Below are 22,070 nucleotides of genomic sequence, written 5' to 3'. Positions count from 1 at the left end.
TTTCATTAAGCTGAAGGTAATCTAATTCCAGTTAAGAGACTACTGTACCTTGTTTACCAAAATTGTGCCTTCTTAAAGAATCGCAGGAATTTCCATCAGTAACTGTGCTTTTTAATTGTAATAAAATATTATAGCTTACTGTAGATCTCCATGGCAGTTCTCAATTGTGAATGAATAAATATGGTGTTCCATTCCTCTTACTATTTATATTTGTAAATTGACTTGGGATGTTTTGTATGTCAAAAACACTAGACAAATGAAAGTTATTATATTGTGGGTGCTCTAAGCCTCACAGCGAACATCTGTGCTGTTTCCAGCAGAGTCAGAGATCCTTCCCTTCATCCAACAGTGTTTCTTCCCACAAAACTCCCCTCCCTGCCTCATCTCTCTTCTGCCTCTGCCTTAACGCGTTCTCTCTTCCTGCCCCTCAATAGGATTTCCCTCTTCAATGTGTTCTTTCTCTCCACTCTCCACAAGAGGGTAGATTAAAGGCCGCCTCGGGTCTGCAAGTGAAACCCAACCCGAGCCCGACAGAACCACATCCGACCCCGCGCCCGACCCGGCTTGAGACCTTCCGTTTTTTCCCGCGCCCGGTCCGACCCGACCCGACCATCAGTTAACCTACCTTCCGTTTTTCACTTTGTTGTTTATCTGCATAAGCTTAAAATAATTGTAACAAAACCACCTTTCAAGTCCAAAAAGTATATTAACATTGGAGCCACTTACCTGAGGTTGTGATAGACTGTGTCCAACCTGACCCGAGCCCGAATGCCGGACCCGGAAGTGTGACCTGACCCGACCCAAACACGACACATGTTGTCGTGTCCTGTTGGGTTCGGGTCAGGTAGCTGGCCTTTAGGGTAGATATCCTTTTTCTCACTCTGCTTAAAAGTATGTCACTCACTCTAAGCCTTACCCCAAGCACAATAATGGCTGTTCCTTTTTTTCTCTCCCCCATACCCCTATATCTTGCTGTCTCCATCTTTCCATCATACCCTTTTCCAGCTCGTCAAGGGAGCCTCTCTGTTCTGCCTTGGTACCCTTTCCCTTATCCGACAAATGGGTCTTTCTTTTCCCCATTCTCCCATTTATCCTTCATTTTCCTGTGTCCTGGGCAGCAGCACTGCTGAAAAAATACAAAATTGGGAATTTTTTCATTTGATATAAACTTCTCCACATGTGCATATCCCATTGTCTTGCCATTTCCTTCAATTCTTTTCCCCTTTTCCCCCTCCCTTGCTTCTTTCTCTTTAATTCCTTTTCATTTTTTCTTTTTCTCCTTTCTTACTCTTTTGTTTTACCTCTTTATCCCCTGTTTCTTTCTGTTGAGCTTTCTCTTCGTATTACAGCATTTACACTGCAACATGGGGAAGTTGAGAGCAGGAAACAAAAACAGAAATGTTGGAAATACTCAGCAGGTCTGGCAGCATCTGTGGAGAGAGAAACAGAGTTAACGTTTCAGGTCAATGATCTTTCATCAGAACTGGCAAAGGTTACAAATGTATTAGATTTTAAGCAAGTGAACAGTGGGGGGTGGGGGGGGGGTGGTGTGGGGGTGCAGGTATCAGAAGAACAAAAGGGAAGATCTGTGATAGGGTGGAGGGCAGAAGAGATTAAATGACCAACGGTTTTGTGGTACAAAGCCAAGTAAGGAAACAAAAGATGTGTTTGGATAAGGTGTAGATGGCAGTGTAGTAGCTGTCCGAACACAAAGTAAAGGGTTTAAGAAAGAAACAAGGTGGTGGTGGTGGTGGTGGGGGCAGGGGGTGGGGGGAGGTGGGGGGTGGTGTACCAGCAAAAATAACATGAGAAAAGAAAGAAAAAGGGGGCAGAGGTTATGATCTATAGTGTTGAGTCCGGAAGGCTGTAAAGTGCCTAGTCAAAAGATGAGGCGCTGTTCCTCAAGCTTCATTGGAACATTATCGCAGGCCAAGGACAGAAAGGTCAGAGTGGGAGCAAGGTGGAGAATTAAGTTGGCAAACGACAAGAAGTTCGGGCTTGCACTTGCAGACTGAACGGAGGTGTTGCTCATTGTCATTTTAATTCTCCACCTTGCTCCCACTCTGACCTCTCTATCTTTGGCCTGTTACAGTGTTCCAATGAAGCTCAATGCAAGCTCAAGGAACAGAGAGCCTCATCTTTCGACTGGGCACTTTACAGCCTTCCAGACTCAACATTGTGTTGAACAATTTTAGATCCTAATTTCTTCCCCCTTTTTTTTCTTTTCTCATGTTTATTTTTGCTGGTTTCCCCCGCCCACCTTGTTTCTTTCTTAATCCCTTTACATTGCGTTCAGACAGCTGCTACACTGCCATCTACACCTCATCCAGACACATCTTTTGTTTCTTTATTTGGCTTTGTACCATGAAACCTTTTGTTATTTAACCTCTCCTGCCTTCCACCCAACACAGACCTTCCCTTTTGTTCCTCTTCCCCTCTCCCCCCCTTTCACTTGCTCAAAATCTATTCCATCTGTAACCTTTGCCAGTTGTGATGAAAGGTGACCGACCTGAAACATTAACTCTGTTTCTCTCTCCACAGATGCTGCCAGACCTGCTGAGTATTTCCAACGTTTTCTGTTTTTGTTTCAGATTTCCAGCATCTGCAGTATTTTGCTTTTTTGTAGTTGCGAGAGGGAAGAACTGGGAATGAAAAGAAACTACAGAGAGACAGGGAGTATGGAGGGATACACTTCTGGGAGTTATATCCCTGAACATGAGGCTGGGCAGTGGATGAAGAAACTGTATCAGAAGAGGATGACTCTTATACTCTTTTGAGTCTGTCTAGGAGTTGTAGTCCTGGGACATTAACAGGCAAACACAAGAAAGAAGGAACTTGTGTTTATATTGCAACTTTCATAACCCCAGGATGTCCCAAAGTGCTTTACAGCCAATGACATACTTTTTAAGCATAGTCACTGTTGTAATGTAGGGAAAATTAATACAAATTTTGCCCAGTTATTTTCTGGGGAGAGGGTATGTCAGAAATCCAGGATGTTCAGTGGGTAGACATGATGCTACTTGCGGAGAATCCATGGGCCAGTGGTTAGAGCCAAGTTTATAATTTAACTGCTGTTTTTTGGGGGGGTGTGGAATGAACAAATATTTTATAGGTTGTATAGTGGGATGGATGAGGAACTGTTGTGCTAGCTGTATCTCATGTTAGGGGAGAAAATTGAAATTGTGGAGGAATGTTTTACATTTGATAGATGAATAACAAAAGGTGAAAGTAACTGAAAAACAGTGACAGACAACCAGGAAGCAGAAAAGGGATGGACAGACTTGACACAGCAGGCCATGACAACATTATTTAGTATCATCCCAAGTTTAACTTGTATTATTGAAAGTGACAACTAATCTAATGCAGACTTTAGGCACTGTAATTGGAGTAAAATCTATAACCTAGAAAATCATAGAAGCATTAAGCACACGTGTTGTTATGGTGTTTACAATGGAAGAAGGTAGAGGTTTAGGGTAGAGTACATGACTTTCTGTTCCTCCCCATTATTTCCCATATATGTACCCACATATTTAATATAAACAATGCATGGTCATCAGCTTTTACTCTGTGAATGAATGCAAGCAAAATAACTAATGTAATAATTTTTAATGTAAAGACTCATGCCTCTGGATCAGAATTGATTTTGTCATAAGCCATTGGAAGACTGACAAAACAGAACCAAATTAGACATCGGCATATTTAAAGACAATGTTTATCTACCATTGCCTTTCATTTTGTTTATTTGTTCATGGGATGTAGGCTTCGCTGGCAAGGCCAGCATTTATTGTCATAGGGCTGAATAACATAGGAGCAGGAGTAGGCCATTCAGCCCTTCGAGCCTGCTCCACCATTCGATAAGATCATGGCTGAACTGGTTGAGGTCTCAACTCCACTTCCCTGTCTGCTCCCCATATCCTTTGACTCCCTTGTCTATCAAAAATCTATCTAACTCCGCCTTGGATAAATTTAATGACCCAGCCTCCACTGATCTCTGGGGAAGAGAATTCCACAGATGAACAATCAATCACCTGAGAGAAAAAAAAATTATCCTCATCTCTGTCTTAAAAGGGAGACCTCTTATTCTTAAACTGTGACCCCTAGTTCTAGTTTAATTGCCCTAGAGAAGGTGGTGATGAGCGGCCTGTTTGAACCGCTGCAGTCTGTGTGTGTAGGTACATCCACAGTGCTGTTAGGGAGGGATTTCCAGGATTTTGACCCAGTGACAGTGAAGGAATGGTGATATAGTTCCAAATCAGGATGGTGCATGGCTTGGAGGGGAACTTGCAGGAGGTGGTATTCCCATGTGCCTGCTGGCCTTGCATAGGTTTAGGAGGTGTTGTTGAAGAAGACTTGATGAGTTGCTACAGTGCATCTTGGAGTAGTCTTGTCTGCTTAATGGATGAAAACTACATACAGTGGCAAAACAAATAACTGATTCACACTGTGACAGTGAATGAGGAACCTGATGATCCCAAATCTGTTTTAGTCATCTGATTTCAATGCTTTTAGTAACTTCATAAATAATTCTTTTAATTAAAAAATGCTTATGCATGCTTGTTATTTGGCTAGGCAGCAAGTTTGAATTAATTATTCTAGAAGCAATCGTTTCACCTCAGACAGAGTACCTGTCATTCAAAATCACTACATAGGAATCCAATCATTAACACTGCATGGTGGAAAAGGCTTTAAATGCTTCACAGTTTTTAAAGTTGTGGTGCTTAATGATGCCAGAAATCAGTACTGTAACTAACACTAATATAATCTGTTTCTGAAAACATTCCGGTGATCAGCATGCATTTACAAAAGAGGAAATTTTAAATTGTAAAACTGGTTTATTTGTCCTTGATCTATAAGTTGTCTGCCATACCATTAAGGACCATAGGCGCTCCATCTCAATGATATTTGATTTGCCTCCCCCAAAGCAGGCTGGCTTCATCCATTCCCAAAATCACATGCCCTCATTTCAAATGCAGTCTGCCCAATTTGACTTTTATCCCGTCATATAAATATTACTTCAGTCTTTATATAGATATCTCTAAGTATTAAATCACTTAAAACTGTGGTAATGGATATGATAAGTCTACCGAGGAACTCTTCAACTTTCACACAGCTTGTAAGAGCCTTGGCTGTTTCCAAAATGACAGCATCTTCAAGCCAACACCCGGAAAACTGATAAGATGCAGAGTATCCAACAGCAGCTCATTCCTGTCTAGCTTTACATTTCTGCAAACGACATGATGACACCAAAGTTCTGCAAGATGTCAACAGATCAGAATGTTTACAGACCAAATATTTTTGTTTGCAGGCAAGCAAAATGAGAACACACATGGCCTTTAAACTGTACTTTACTAATGACCCCTTTAACAAATCCCAGTCAGATCTAAGCAGTACAAACATTGCTAAAGGGATTAACAGATATGCATTAATCTTTGTCGGGAAAAAGGTTTTAAACACTAGGGGTTGTAAGTCTATGACCTCTGAACAAATAAGGATCTAGGTGTTCCTTGTAAAAATTCCTTCCAACTCCTAGAGGAACTTGTTTATTCTTTCATGGGATGTGGGTGTCGCTGACAAGGCCAGCATTTGTTGCCCATCCCTAATTGCCCTTGAGAAGGTGGTGGTGAGCTGCCTTCTTGAACCGCTGCAATCCATCATGTGTAGGATTACCCACAGTGCTGTTAGGGAGGGAATTCCAGGATTTTGAAGGAACAGTGATATAATTCCAAGTCAGGATGGTGTGTGACTTGGAGGGGAACTTGTAAGTGGTGGTGTTCCCATGTGGCTGCTGCCCTTGCCCTTCTAGGTGTTAGAGGTCGCGGGTTTGGAAGGTGCTGTCTAAGGAGCTTTATCAAATTGCCGCAGTGCACCTTGTAGATGGTATACATTGCTGCCACTGTGTGCTGGTGGTGGAGGGAGTGAATGTTTGTGAATGGGGTGCCAATCAAGCTGGCTGCTTTGTCTTGGATGGTGTCGAGCTTCTTGAGTGTTTTTGGAGCTGCACCCATCCAGGCAAGTGGAGAGTATTCCATCACACTCCTGACTCGTGCCTTGAAGATGCTGGACAGGCACTGGGGAGACAGTTGAGTTACTCGCCGCAGGATTCCCAGCTTCTGACCTGCAGCAATTTAGGACTAATGCAAAATCCTGCAAGAAAACTCTTGTTAAGATTTAGATAAATGTATTATACAGAGCTTTCTTTATTAATATACTGCTTTAATGTTTCTTTTTGTATGGTGCTCAGTATTTTTGAACCAATAACAGGGTATTGGAGGTATAAAATGAAAAACTTTAAACAATGAACGGGACAAGAAAATGCTATTATATCCCCTTGCGGCATGTTATAGCAGTTGTATCACCGTACGTCAGAACAATTGACCTTGGGTTTAGCATCTCACTGCTTTTGACAAATGTTAGCTGCCTCAAATGAAACAATAAAAAAACTCCACCATGCACAAGACAGTAACGTACTCCCTGGCTTATCAAAGCTGCATCCCAAAATGACAGCATCAAAAACAGAAACCATTTTACTGGCCTTTGGGAAGGCATCTTGTAGAACATTTTGTTTTATTGTTTTACTTGGGAATTTTCTCCAGCACCAAATACCAATATCAGTAATTCAGCAGGCCTGGGGAGAAAAATCATCAAAAAATCATTCCAAAGCAAGTAGAAAAGTAGTTTTACAGCATAAAAGAATTTGAAAAAATATTTGAATGCTGAGGTAGCATATTAAAGTTGTTTATTGTTCATAGAATCTTTGAGTAATCAACAGCAGATTAGTTTTTCATCTAAGTCTACAGTAATGATATTGCAGTTGTTAACTTTTCATGTGAAAGTGAATACTGCATTAGTCGATTGGATGATTCTTGATTCTCAGTCAAGCAGCCTTTTTTCCCCCCAATATGACCAATATTTTTGTCACTAGTAAACAGAAATGTTCAAAGAAAATTTAAAAAACCACAAATTGCCCCTATGATTTTTCTCCTGAGTTGCTCAGTACAGTATCCTGAAAATTAATCTTCAACTCCTGGAGACTCCATGGCAATCCTGGAAGGTTAGTACCCCAAACCATAATGTATACTTGGCTCACTGCTAAACTAGTTAAGTGCTTTATGCTCTGCTGTTTTGTAGGACGTGGCCTTTGCAAAAACTGATAACATGCTCCTCGGCACCACAGCTCCACTGTGCTTCAGGTCCAGGTGCCCTGCATTATGGGCTGTTGAGGCCGAAAGGCTGCGGTGCTTAGTATACACTTCACATCAAAATGTGCCTTGGAAAAACTTGCAATAGCTCAGAGCCAGTGCATGTGTTGTGTGCATGCTTCATTAGGCCCCATAAATAAGGGGGCAAAATAGGGCACGGTAGTGTCCATTTTTTACTATGAGTCACTTTAGGGTTCCAAAATGGTGTTTGCGGCACACGTGCACACTTCTGATGCAGGGCGTGTTGGAAGCCATGTTGGTAACAGGGTTAGTGCGCGTGCACTTAATGCCCGCCGGAAGTATGCAGAGCAGGCAGATCATTATGTCAATCAGTGTGCAAGAGTGCTGCCATGTTGGATCTCCATGCTCCAGCTAATATTCCCTCTTAACCATACACAACTGAACATGCATTAGGCAGCATTAAAGACCACCCCTACTACATACAGGTTAGTTGCTGGTTTTGTAACAGTGCCCAGAGTGTGAGTGAGGTGGAGCATATGAATGTGGGGTATGAGTCCTGATTGGTAGATTGTTGGTAGGTGAGTGATGAGGCTATTGTGAACTGAGTAGTGGAGAAGCTAGTGGTGCACTGAAGATGCATACACTGTCCTTGACCACTCATGTGAATTCATTAAATGCCTTGTGGTACTATATCCAGATTCTTGGGGCTAAACTCCTGGCATTGATATCTGTGGCTATCTGCTCACATTGCCCTCTCATCGTGTGTCTGGAGGGCCTCCTGTACCCCAGCCCGTGGACACACTCCTCCTTTTCACTTCCTCCAACAAGATCTCCAGTGCAGTGTCTGAAAACCTTGGTGAACGCTTTCTTCCGTGGTCAGCCAGTGTTGTTTTTCTCACAGCACTATTCCCAATGGTTTTAGCACCTCCAGCGGCCACAAGGCACCTTCCCTTTAAGAAATGCAGGCTAGTTTTACATAGTGCTAGCCAGTAACAATATTGGGCCCCCTGCTAATGCTTGCAGCATATGAAGAGCATGGTGAGTGCTGGTTGCATGCAGAAATCATTATTATGTGCAGGCAGCATGAAGTTGGCATGTTGCCTACATTACACTGAATGGGCAGGGTGCTATTGTACGTTGTGAAACCCCCAGCCATTTTCGGGAGCGATCCAATTTAGACCCCGATGTGTCTAAACAGCGCTCAGATGCTCCATGTCAGTTTCGTACAGGGTGCATTTTCAACCTGCCACCATTGAAATCAACATGAATGAAAATTGGGTCATTTCTATAATGGGCAGCTGATTCATAACACCAGTTTTCCTCCAGGCTATCTCATTCCAGTTATTCAGCATCCATTCAGTAGCAGGACAGCTTTAAGAGAGAACAGCAGTAGCAACAACAACAGCAATTTGCATTTTTATTGCACCTTTAACACAGAAAAATATCCCCAGGCTCTTCACAAAGGTTTGAGGAAAATGGATGCTGAGCCAAAGAAGGAATTAGGAAGGATGACCAAAGTTACTTTGCTGCTGCTTCCCCTCACCCTTGTATGCTGCCAGAACATCATGCACTGTAGCCAGAGTGCTACTTTGAAACATACATTATCTGGTATGGTCAGTTGTTTGCACTGCTGGTAGACCTTCACATTACAATAACTAAAAGCATAGATATATTTTAAAGGAGTGTGAGTGATGCTACATGTCCTTTCACTTCTCTGCCCTGGTATTGAATCTAGCTGATGATCTGTGGTGTAAGTGTCCTTTTAAATATTCAATTTGCCCTCATTCAGAAAAGCAGAAGGAAAAACAAATTCTCTGATGTGAGACAACCTGAAGGAAGATTGAAAAATAAAATTAACAGGGAGATAAATTTTTAAAACTTTTAGATGATTTGTGTGCTATCCTTGTATGACTTCATCCTCATTCAGTCTACACACTTGGTCAGCAGGAATTTAAATTGTTTATTCCACGTGCTCCACTCAGCGAAGCTGATGGGCATCAATATTCGTTTAACAACTCCACTTTGTTTTAACAATCTGATTAATATTATATAATGAGTACAGTTTTCCTCTGTCATATAGACTGAAGCTCATATTACATAAACTGGATTAGAACCAAGCCATTGTGAGGTCACACACATTCATGAAACCATTCTATCTTCACTGGTTGCATTCTTACCTCAAAAAACAGAACAAAAAACATTTGTGCCATCAGCTGTCTTTTGAACCAACTATTACTGTCATATGCACAGTTGTATGATCAGAACCTCCCCTGAGGAAAGAAATTTTCTTGGTGTGTTAAGTATAACAAAATATTTTGTAAATGTATTTACAATGTCATTACACAGAAAAGGCTAATTTTCTGATCAAGTATGCCAAAAGAGCAGGCACGACAGGGAAAATTGGGAGAATGGATCTTGCGGCAATTTCTGACTAGGCTGCAATTTTGCAAACTGTTGGAATTCTTTTAGCCATTTTGTACCTCAACCTCATTATGCCCCCAGATTTGTAGCCAGTGTATTTAAATAAATGTTTAGCATAATTTTGCTTCTTTTGCTCCAGCTGTGCTGTCTTTTCCCCCCATGTGTACCTATTTAAGCGTCATCTGTGGCTCAGTGGGTAGCACTCTTGCCTCTGCATCAGAAGGTCGAGGGTTCAAGTCCTAATCCAGGCCTTAAGCACAAAAAATCGAGGTTGATAGCCAAGTGTCGGATTGAGAGAATGCTGCACTGTTGAATGTGTAGCTATTTGGATCTATCTGCCCTCTTAGGTGGATATAAAAGATCCCATGGTACTGTTTTGAAGAAGAGCAGGGAGTTTTCCATGGTCTCTTGTAAATATTTATCCCTCAGTCAACACTAAAAGAAACTGATTATCTGGTCATTATCACATCGCTGCTTGTGGGAGCTTGCTGTGCTGCATTTGCAACATTACGACAGTGACTGCACTTCAAAAGTACTTCATTGGCTGTAAAGCCCTTTGGGAGTCTGGTGGTGATTAAAGGTGCAATATAAATGTATGTCTTCCTTTCACTTGGAATGGAAGAAAGGTAAACACCATGACTGAATTAACTCTTAAATTGCTGGTTGCTATATATGTTTTTTCCAAATGTTTTCAATTTTTAAAATAGTTTTTACTGTAGTTTTTTAAAACATATTTCTGATTCTTTTTAGGAAACACTTACCATTTCCTGTCTTTATGTTTGGATTTTCCATCATTTTAGCTTTGTTATTCACTCCTCCTCACCCTCCATACAGTCGGAATTTTTTTTTCTAATAGGGGATGAGCCTTTAAAAAGCTTTGAATAAGTTTTGTCTCCATGAGTCACTTTTGTTTGAGTGGCTGCATCCCTTTAATATTGAGCCTTCAAGGGCTGCATGCTTATGTGATTTAGCCCACTGTGCTCCCACACAAGGCACCAGTTGTGCAGGTTGATTTAAATAGTATTGGTGTGCTGAAGTGTTGATATTCAGCATATGCAGCCTTCCAGTGTTCTGACATAGACAATGTGATTCCAGCAGCTTTTTGAACCAGGAGTGCAAAATTCACTCTATACCATGCAGAGGAAATATTCTTTCCATATGTGGAACTGTACGACCACCATCACTGCACATTCTTTCAAGCTTCACTAAACAAACTGGGGGTGTGATTAGAAAATGGGAGTTAAGGGCAAGAAGGGGAAAACAAGACAAGTTAGAGCAATTCACTAATCCAATGCTTTGAGTACATTTAAGTTAGATTGCCAAGTTAAATATCAGCTTCTGTTTGTTTTAGCATACATAAATATTCGTGACATATTGTGAGAATTTGGGCTTATTTTGTTTGGACTTTGATCAGTACAGATTTAATTAAACCCCATATTATAATATTATGTACCTTGACAGAATTTTGACTTTCTTTGAACCAAGTAAATAAATAAGGGCTTTACAGAAAAATGACAGAAAAATGGTTACAGCATCAAAAATACAGCTTGGGTAAGAAATGGGATTGTAATGTACAGCAGCCAAGAGAACCTGTGCAGACAATGTGACAGGTAGAAATTAATGTTGAGGTACCAAATGTTGTACATTTTTGCAGCTTTTTTTAAATCTCTTTGAAAATTCTAGTGCAGCTCCACTGTGGACCAAATGAAGCCACAGCCAAAAGATTTTGGGTAAAAATAGAACTCTGGGCGCTACTAGTATAGTCACCAGTGAGCAGTTAAATATATTTTTAAAATGTACAAACATATTATAATTCAGATTTTGTCTGCTTGTATTTTAAGACTTGACATCATAATTAAAAACGTGCTAAAATTAATATATTAATCTTATTAAAACTATTTTTACTGCTATGATTTTGGTTGACTCATCATCTAATTTTTCCCCTACCCTCTTCTAGGGCAGCATCTTGATTTGCTGCTCACTTTCCTCTCTCCCTCTTCTTCACTGGACAAAAGATTGTCATGAAAATTCCTGACTGCAAACTTACATCGCGTTTCTATATTACATAATCGCCCTTGATTCTCAAAGTTGCGTTGGCAGGATGCATCCTTGTTGGTGGCGGACGCAGATTGGAAGATTAGGCCTTTGATTTGCTGCATGTCACATTCTGTGACGTTTGATATCGGAGCTGGGGGACAGAATTAGAAAGGCACGAGTCTCGTTAACATGGAACACACATTTATATTTGATCCCACCTGCTTTTGGGAGAGGCTTCACCTACAGAGCACATCTTGTTTTAATGTCTCCACTATGTCACTGAACTTCTCTGCCACCAGTACAACATATCCGTTAATGTCAAATTGCAACCCTTTAAAAGCTGCTGCCTTACTAGATTTTAGATTCCCTATACAATTTAGGGGTTGTTTTAGTTTGCTGTACTCTCTGCACTGTTGGAATAGGCGGGTCTGTGACATGGGTCAACGCAATCTCAGTTTTACCATTCTTGTAAAGTTAGGGCTGATGTATCAGATTGATTGGCTTTGCCCAATGATAATCTCATCCTTATTTTTACTTGCCTTTTATGTTAAGCTGCATTATTTTGTTATTCTTTTCATTCTTGTGTTTTAACTGTATTGCTTTAACACTAAATTTAAATTTGATCCCTCTTTCTACAATGGAGCTAGGAAACTTAAAGTTCAACTTGAATTTTTTTGTTTTCAAAATAGATATAATGATGAATAGTACCAAAGAACAAATGTAATCCAGTTGATAAATAATCCAAACATTGAACTCTAGTGCACCATCTCCCATTCACTCTAATCATTTGGGAATGGTAGCATAGTGGTTATGTTAGGTTGGCATCCTTCCATCTACAAAAGACGATGGACACGCAGCAAACAATCCATTTAGGTGGAGTGTCTTCTCTTGGTGCACCTTTGCTGATGGCTGTGAAGGCCAATCCTTGAGAGGCAGGTTTTGCCACAAGTGCCGCATGTGAAGCTGCCAAGTGACGATGTGAGTTGTTGTTTTTGACATTGGCGCCTGTTGCCAAGCTGCTGTTGCAACTGGTCGTTGTGGTCGTGCACACCAATCCACAGGAAGTGTCGCCATTTCCCTCTTTCGCCTTCATGTCACGCTTGCAAGCATCCTTGAAGGGGAGCTTTTGGTGCCCCACTGGTCATCTGGCCCCTAGCTACCTCACCATAAAAAGGTCCTTGGGTATGCGACCGCCTTCCATCCTGCGGACGTGTCCAGTCCACTGAAGTCGCCTCTGTTTGATTAGTGCCAACACACTTGGGAGCTCTACCTTTGAGAGGACTGTGACATTTGTGATTTTGGCCTGTCAGGATATACCCATAATGTGCTGCAGACAGCGAAGCTGGAAATTATTGAGCTTCTTTTCCTGGTAGCTGTAAGTCGCCCATGTTTCACAGCCGTACAGCAAGGTGCTGAGAATACAGGCCTTATAAACCATCAGCTTGGTCCTAAGGGTCAGCTTGGTGTTATCCCTTGGATGTTTCACAAGGCAGCCAAAGGTGATAGCTGCTTTCCCTATGTGTGTATCGAGCTCTGCATCAAGGGACAGATTGGCTGACACCGTGGACCCAAGGTAGCAGAATTTGCTAACCACTTCCAGTGGTTATGTTACTGCACTAGTAATCCAGAGACATGAGTTCAAATCCCACCGTGTATTTGGGGAATTTAGATGCAGTTAATTAAATAAATCTGGAACTAAATAGCTAGTCTCAGTAATGGTGACCATGAAACTACCAGATTGTCATGAAAACCCATCTGGTTCACTAATGTCCTTTCAGGGAAGGAAATCTGCCATCCTTACCTGGTCTGGCCTATATGTGACTCCAGACTCACTGCAATGTGCAAGCCTAGCGAGCTACTCAGTTGTATTTAAGGTGGCTTACCACCACCTTCTTAAGGGCAATTAGGAATGGGCAATAAGTGATGCCTGTGTCCTGCGAATAAATAAAAAAGCTGGAATCTTACCAGCTGCATGGAGGTGACTTGCGAGGGAGAGAAATTTTGAAAATGGCGTGTTGGGTTAGCCACCCGACGCTGGTGGCGGATGAGCAATGGAAATGACTACCTGCCCAGTAGCCAATTAGTGACAATTAAGTAGCCACTTGGGGCCAGAATGGGGATGTCACTGGGATCTTACTGGCAGCTAATTAGCCCCATGCTTTGGGCAAAGCCTGATTGGTCCCTGGAGGTAACCTCCCAGCGGCAGGCCAGGAGGCCAGCGAGATTTCCTTTATTTATCCCCTCCCTGTCCCGGGAGCTGCTTCTGCCATTTGTCATAGCTGCAGCCGCAGGCCATCCTGTGGAGCTGGACCCCTCCACAATGATGGCTTGGCAGCTGTGGCCACAAATAATTAAAAAATGTTCATACATCTTCAGAGGGCACCTCACGTTCTCCTGCCTGCCGCAGCAGCACCTCTCCTGGTGAGGCTTCCTGCTGGACAACTTTGTGCCCTTTCCATTGTTTCAGCCAGGTGCACGTCCCACCTGCCGTCCTCAATTGGAAGGCATTCCCGGAAACGACCTCCTTAGTTGGCCACCTTTAGTAAGATTGCACAGGGTTGGGACCTGCTTTTATTTCCGACCTCTGAAAATCTTTAAAAGTGGTATGATTCCACCTAAAAGACCCTGTCCTGACATAAATCTATAATCCCAATTAAAACTCAAAATACAATATCTGAATCCTGAATTTAGTTTTCTTCAATTGACACAGTGTTTGCTGATATTTGTTCAGCTGCTAAGAAGTTCTATAATAAAAATAATTACTTTTTAAACTATCAAAATGTCTGAATATGGATTTCACCACAATTAAATGACTCGGAACACAGAGGGCACGCAGTGGTCATTTATTTTTATGTTTATAGTTTATTGATAGAATCCTAATCCAAGTATGATGCTTCTTGGTAAGTTGTCAATGCTTTCTATCAGAATTCAGAAAAGCCCAGTAATATCAACTGTTAACATCCTGAATTTGGTTTTTATAGCACTTGTGTAAATATAATTGAAAATTCATGTGTAAACATAAGCCGCAGCCTGCAAGATACACCAGCTTTTTATTGTTTTTGTTGAGAAGAATGATCTTACTATACAAGAACTCATATCCAAGTCACCACTTTCAAAATAAACAGATGCAATAGTTTGCCAACAATATGAGAGTTACTTTTCTCCTTCATTTCTGTTTGCACATCTGCGCTTCTAGCTGAGCTTGAAAGCTTGTTTACAATGGACCCTGGCCAAAAGTGGCTGACAGTATTGGATCAAATGTTGATCCTTCTACGGTTTTGAATTTTTTTGCCATATCGCACTGTCTTCTGGTTAGTATCTTTAAAAGAAGATCCTGAATAGGTAGAAATTATATGCCCAGTTATATATGGAGTGCCAGTGCACTGTACTAAGACAACCCTATATTAGCTGCAGTTGTGAAACTGCCATTCCTTGTTTGTGACTCGCTGCTGAAACTGTTGTCCGATTCTAATTTGCTTGTGTTAAACCCCACCACAGAGTTCAGTTTGTTTGTTTTTCTCTGGCTGCTGTCTTTTCTCCCAGTTGGTTCATCTTTCCTCTTAGTGTGTTCATTTATCATTCTTCCCTCTCTGTTTATCTGGACTTACCAACCTCCCCATAAATCTCAGTGAGATCCCCATGTAATGTTGTTCTCTCGGCTCCTGTTTGATCTGATAATCCTCCAGACATGCCCAGACTCCTATTAGATGTGGAATATCACTTAATGGCTAAAGGCATCAGGAATAGTGTGATGAAATGGCAACCACCACTCAGCTGGGACAGCCTCATACTTGCAGGGAATCTTCTAACCTTTTCATGTTGCAATACTACTTCAGGTCGAAGTGATTCTATGATAGCCTCCTGGTACTCTGTAATCCAGCCAATTTATATGATGGATCAGATACCACAGTACTGGACAACAACAGAAAAAAAAACATGCACATGCACTGTTACTTAAAAGATGCATTAGAAGCCTTTATTACCTGGCCATAGAGTTTCACTGATGTCATACAGGCCAACAATCCTCCCTGCTAGTTCATATGTGTGGACTCAGTGATTAGTCTGCATGCAGTCAGAAATTATGGCTATCAGCCCTTTACAACTCTGGCAACAATTCTACCACCAGGGGAGATTTGGAAAACCCCGTCTGAGGTGGTTTTGTGTTGCTCCAGCAGCAGTAAAGGAGCCTTGTTTATATTGCACTATTTCCTTTGAGGATAGAGCTGCCGTTTCCAGCCAGACTGTAAGATAAAAAGAATGGCATCGGAGGCATTACAATTGAATAGCAATTGACCTTAGAAGGTATCTATTTAGAGCAGTAAGACATTGTGAGCTCAAAGGACAGGCCAAGTTACATACAATTCCCCCTAGGTGTATATTGTACACAAAAGGAAATTGGATGGGCACTTGAGTGAAATAAACTTACAGGGCTATGGGGTTAGAGCCAGGGAAAGGGACTGATTGGATTGCTCTGAAGAGAGCTGGTGTGGACTTGATGGGCTGAATGGTCTCCTTCTCTGTCATTATGACTCTGTGACGTGGTGTGACATACCTATCTTTATAAAGCGGTGTATCTCCAACTTTCTGCAAGCAATACCACAAGAGATCTGCTTTAAGTAAGTATATGTGTTTCATTATTGATTTCAGTGTCCTGGCTATTGATCCACTTTCTCCATCTTCCCTTGTCATACAGTTAGAAGTTCTAGTTCATAATTTCTGGTCGTCTCTTCCTGCTGTTGTACATTCCAGTTTCATTTTAATATTGCATCACAATATTAGTTGAAAATGTAAAAAAATGTTTAGCCAGGAGACAGGAATTTCCTAGAACAACTGGCAGTCTAAAGGACTTCATTTAAAAAAAAACTTATATTTAGATAATCCTATTCACTATCCAACAGAAAAAGATGGATAAATGACATGCCTCCAGAACTGTCCCGATGCTGTTCTGATCCAGGAACTAGGAAGTATCCAGGAGTAGTTGAGTACTGAGATAGAGAGTCCAGGCCTTGGTCTTTGGTGAGTCCATTGATAGTAGCTAGAATAGCAGTTATGAATGAATTACCATGAGTTAAAAGGTTTCCCATTACTTTTTTGCTGTGCAGTGATTGTAAGAATCACCTAGCTTCACCAAAACTACCTAAAATTACCCAAATAAAGAGAAATCAACCTTTTTAAACAGTTACGGTGGAATGCCCAAAGTATCTGCTAAATCAAATAATGTCAAATTATGTGAGGCAAGATTTAAAGTTGAAAAATTCTTCTTAGAAATGAAATTTACAATCTATTGTGAAACTATTTAGTTTGTTCATTGTCATCATAGTTCTGTAATCTGAAGCACTTGATCTGTTTCTTGATCCATGAAATTAAAGTAGGATTAACGTAAGTCTTAACCTTTACTTTCTGAAGTTTCCCTTAAATGGTCTGATCCAGGGATCATTTACACAATGTAAAATCGATATACTGTTGTACCCCTAAAATTGCACAGGATAGAAGTGTTTGCACTTTTCTGAAACAGAATGAGTCCATCTCTTTTTGGCATGTTTACAGGCTGAGATGAGAAATACTAATCCATGACTCCATGAGTATTAACGACATTTGTCTTGCACCTTTTGCAGATAAGGCAAAAAGATAAAGCTGTCTTTTTCTTCATGTTTTTCCCACAGCTCCCTGTTGCGAATCTGGAATGGCCTTACTTGTAGCATTTTCTCTCCCTATGTGTTGTCAGCTTTGAATCCAATATAAGGTCCAAAAATAAAACCCAAATTAATTTTCAAAAACCTTCAGCTCTAATGCTACCTAATCATAGTGGGTCAGACTTCAAAGGGAATATTAAGCAGACAATGCATAATCTTACTATGAACTGAATTGTTAACTTGTTCTACATATGTAAATACTTTGAATCTGTTTGCAGCGTGGTGTTAAAGTCACAGTCATAGAATTATAGAGTTATACAGCACAGAAACAGGCCCTATGGCCCATCGTGTCTGTGCCAGCCATCAAGCACCTAACTATTCTAATCCCATTTTCCAGCACTTGGCCCATAGCCTTGTATGCTATGACATTTCAAGTGCTCATCTAAAAACGTCTTAAATGTTGTGAGGGTTCCTGCCTCAACTACCTCTTCAGGCAGTGCGTTCCAGATTCCAACCACCCTCTGGGTAGAAAAATCTTTCCTCAAATCCCCTCTAAACTTCCTGCCCCTTACTTTAAATCTATGCCCCCTGTTTATTGACACCCCCACTAAGGGAAAAAGTTTTTTCCTATCTAACCTATCAATGCCCCTCATAATTTTGTATACCTCAATCATGTCCCCCCTCAGCCTTCTCTGCTCTAACGAAAACAACCCTAGCCTTTTCAATCTCTCTTCATAGCTGAAATGCTCCAGCCATGGCAACATCCTGGTGAATCTCCTCTTCACCCTCTCCAGTGCAATCACATCCTTCCTATAGTGTGGTGCCCAGAACTGTACACAAGTGTACAGTTACAATTGTACAAAGTCAGATGATTGGTTGGTTTGAATTATGTTTCGTTGGATCTTTAGAGTACACTTTGTCCACTGTCACTCTTATGATAGTTCATATTGCAAAACTGCTTGTGGTAAGAAAAATGGCCACTTACAGTGGCTTGCACTGCCTGAGGTGGCTTTCTACATCCACTGACACTGTTGCTATTCCTCTATTAATATCCGTGGGGGAGTGGGGAGCGAGGGGAAGGGGAACACCTCTTGTAATAAACTGGCCGATGCACTATTAATAAAGTACTGCTTCATTTACACAATAGGCTTGGCACCAAAATTGGGATTTTAGTCCGTGGCAGTGATGAAATGTAAATGCAATATTGGACAACAGCAATAACAGCTTGTATTTATATTGTGCCTTTAATGTAATAAAACATCCCAAGGCACTGCACAGGAGCATTATAAAGCAAAATATGACACTGAGGAGCGTTATAAAGCAAAATATGACACTGAGCCACCTGTAGAGATATTAGGGCAGATAATCAAAAGCTAGGTCAAAGAGGTAGGTTATAAAGAGTGCCTTAAAGGAGGAAAATGAGGTAGAGAGGCAGAGAGGTTTAGGGAGGGAATTCCAGAACGTAGGACCCAAGCAGCTGAAGGCATGATCACCAATGGTGGGGCAGCTTTGAATCCCAATGTAAGGTCGGGGATGCTCAAGAGGCCAGAATTGGAGGAACACAGATATCTTAGAGGGTCGTAGGGCTGGAGGAGATTACAGAGGTAGGAAAGGGTGAAGCCATGGAGTGATCTGAAAACAAGGATGAGAATTTTAAAATCGAAGCATTGCTTAACTGGGAACCAGTGTAGGTCAGCGAGCACAGGGGTGATGGATGAATGGGACTTGGTGGGGGTTAGAACACAGGCAACAGACATGGGACCTGCCAAAGATAGAAGAGGAAGTGATTAAATGTCTGTCCTATGGCTCAGTATAGTATATTAGAAAAATATCATATAGGTGCTTGTGGGAATATAAAGATTTGGCTTGAGAAATTCTAGTGCAGTGTTGTCCAATACCTTAGAAAGAAAACGAAGACTTGCATTTATATCTTTCTTATATTTCTTTCTGACAGTACATTGGATACTAGCTACATGCAGCTAACTGGGGATCCAGATGTGGCTAATTGCATTTCTGATTAGTAAATAAGATATTCTATTCTAGAGGAATAGAATACAAGGGGGTAGAAGTCATGCTTCAGCTGTACGGAGCCCTGGTTAGACCACACCTTGAGTATTGTGAGCAGTTTTGGGCATCACACCTTAGGAAGGGTATATTGGCTTTGGGGGGAATGCAGCATAGATTTACCAGAATGGTATTTGGACTCCAAGGGTTAAGCTAAGTGGAGAGATTTAACTAACTAGTGTTTTATTCCTTGGAATTCAGAAGGTTAAGGGTTGATTTGATCGAAGTTTTCAAGATATTAAGGAGAACAGATAGGGTTGGTGAGTCCAGGACGAGGGGTATACCCTGAAACTTAGAGCCAGATCTATCAGGAGTGAAATTAGGAAACACTTTAAACAAAGGGTGGGAGAAGTTTGGAACTCTCTCCCGCAAATGACAATTGATGTAAGATCAACTGTTAACTTTAAACCTGAGATTGATATAATTTTGTGAGCCAAAGGTATTAAGGGATATGGGTATAAGGCTGGTATATGGGGTTAGGTTGCAGATCAGCCATAATCTCACTGAATGGTAGTAGAACAGGCTCAAGGGCCTAAATGGCCTCCTCTTGTTCCAAAGTTCTTAGATTCCTAATTCCTAATTGAGTAATTAACATCGTCGTTGGGCATGTGACCTGAGTGCTTGTATTTGCACAGTGTATGCATGTGCACTTTAGCCTTTTTCTATATTTGTTGGTAAAGTAGTAAGATGAAAAGAAGACTGTGTGAGCGAGACCGAGTGGACCTGTGAGGAGACAGGCACCGGCGAGCGGGAGTTCCAGCAGCTTAAAGGAGGCTACGAGAGGCCAGGGACAGAGCAAGACCGAGCGGACCTGTGAGGAGACAGGCACCCGGCGAGCAGGAGTTCCAGCAGCTTAAAAGAGGCATACTCTCACAGGGACAGCGAGATATTTCCACGACTGATGTCACAGTTCAGAAAGTGACGCGTTGCAAGGGGAAGCAGCTGATTGGTAAGTAGGAACAGGTGGGTATTTCTACCTTTTTTTTTACTATTTTCAATAGCTGAAGTAAAAGTAAAGATAGGGAATTTAGAATGTAGTAGGTAGTGTTTGGAGTAGAATAAGGTCCCTAGCGTAATTAGTACTCTAACTTAAAGGGAGTAACCAAGGAGCTTAATCTAAGGCTAAGTCATGGCAGGAGAGCTCAGCCCGTGGCATGCTCCTCCTGCGCTATGTGGGAAATCAGGGACACTTCCAGTGTTGCTGGCGACCATGTGTGCAGGAAGTGTGTCCAGCTGCATATGCTAGCTGACCTCATTGCACAGCTGGAGCTGCGGATGGACCCATTGTGGAGCATCCGTGATGCAGAAGACGTCGTTGATAGCACGTTTAGCGAGGTGGTCACACCGCAGGTAATGGCTGTAGAGGCAGAAAAGGGATGGGTGACCACCAGGAGGAGTAGTAGGTGCAGGCAGGTAGTGCAGGGGTCCCCTGTGGCCATCCCTCTCTCAAACAGATATACCTCTTTGGATGCTGTTGGGGGGGATGGCCTCCCAGGGGAAAGCAGCAACAGCCAAGTTCGTGGCAACACGGATGGCTCTGCTGCACAGGAGGGGGTGAAAAAGAGTGGGAGAGCCATACTGATACGGGATTCAGTCGGGAGTCAAGGGAAGAAATTGCTGGGGCCTTGACAGAAATCCTTGCATCCTCATTGGCTACAGGTGAGGTCCCAGAGGACTGGAGAATAGCCAATGTTGTTCCTTTGTTTAAGAAGGGTAGCAAGGATAATCCAGGAAATTATAGGCCGGTGAGCCTTACGTCAGTGGTAGGAAAATTATTAGAGAGGATTCTTCGGGACAGGATTTACTCCCATTTGGAAACAAATGGACTTATTAGCGAGAGGCAGCATGGTTTTGTGAAGGGGAGGTCGTGCCTCACTAATTTGATTGAGTTTTTTGAGGAAGTGACAAAGATGATTGATGAAGGAAGGGCGGTGGATGTTATCTATATGGACTTCAGTAAAGCCTTTGACAAGGTCCCTCATGGCAGACTGATACAAAAGGTGAAGTCACATGGGATCAGAGGTGAGCTGGCAAGATAGATACAGAACTGGCTCAGTCATAGAAGACAGAGGGTAGCAGTGGAAGGGTGTTTTTCTGAATGGAGGGATGTGACTAGTGGTGTTCCGCAGGGATCAGTGCTGGGACCTTTGCTGTTTGTAGTATATATAAATGATTTGGAGGAAAATGTAGCTGGTCTGATTAGTAAGTTTGCGGATGACACAAAGGTTGGTGGAGTTGCGGACAGTGACGAGGATTGTCAGAGGATACAGCAGGATATAGATCGGTTGGAGACTTGGGCGGAGAAATGGCAGATGGAGTTTAATTCGGACAAATGTGAGGTAATGCATTTTGGAAGGTCTAATGTAGGTGGGAGGTATACAGTAAATGGCAGAACCCTTAGGAGTATTGACAGGCAGAGAGATCTGGGCGTACAGGTCCACAGATCACTGAAAGTGGCAACACAGGTGGATAAGGTAGTCAAGAAGGCATATGGCATGCTTGCCTTCATTGGTCGGGGCATAGAGTATAAAAATAGGCAAGTCATGCTGCAGCTGTACAGAACTTTAGTTAGGCTACACTTAGAATATTGCGTGCAATTCTGGTCGCCACACTACCAGAAGGATGTGGAGGCTTTGGAGAGGGTACAGAAGAGGTTTACCAGGATGTTGCCAGGTCTGGAGGGCATTAGCTATGAGGAGAGGTTGGATAAACTGGGATTGTTTTCACTGGAATGACGGAGGTGGAGGGGCGACAT

At 42.0% G+C, this 22,070-nt stretch overlaps 1 protein-coding gene across 1 annotated transcript in view; it reads left to right on the top strand.

Annotated features, from left to right (window-relative positions):
• Nucleotides 1–22,070, top strand: part of ccdc3a (coiled-coil domain containing 3a) — an 80,440-nt gene that overhangs the window by 5,924 nt on the left and 52,446 nt on the right. The gene's annotated exons all lie outside the window — the stretch shown is intronic.

This window comes from Heterodontus francisci, chromosome 27, assembly GCF_036365525.1.
Source record: "Heterodontus francisci isolate sHetFra1 chromosome 27, sHetFra1.hap1, whole genome shotgun sequence".
NCBI classification, from domain to species: domain Eukaryota; kingdom Metazoa; phylum Chordata; class Chondrichthyes; order Heterodontiformes; family Heterodontidae; genus Heterodontus; species Heterodontus francisci.
The sequence above is the reverse complement of the archived record's forward strand: the minus strand, read 5'-3'. Positions and strand labels throughout refer to the sequence as shown.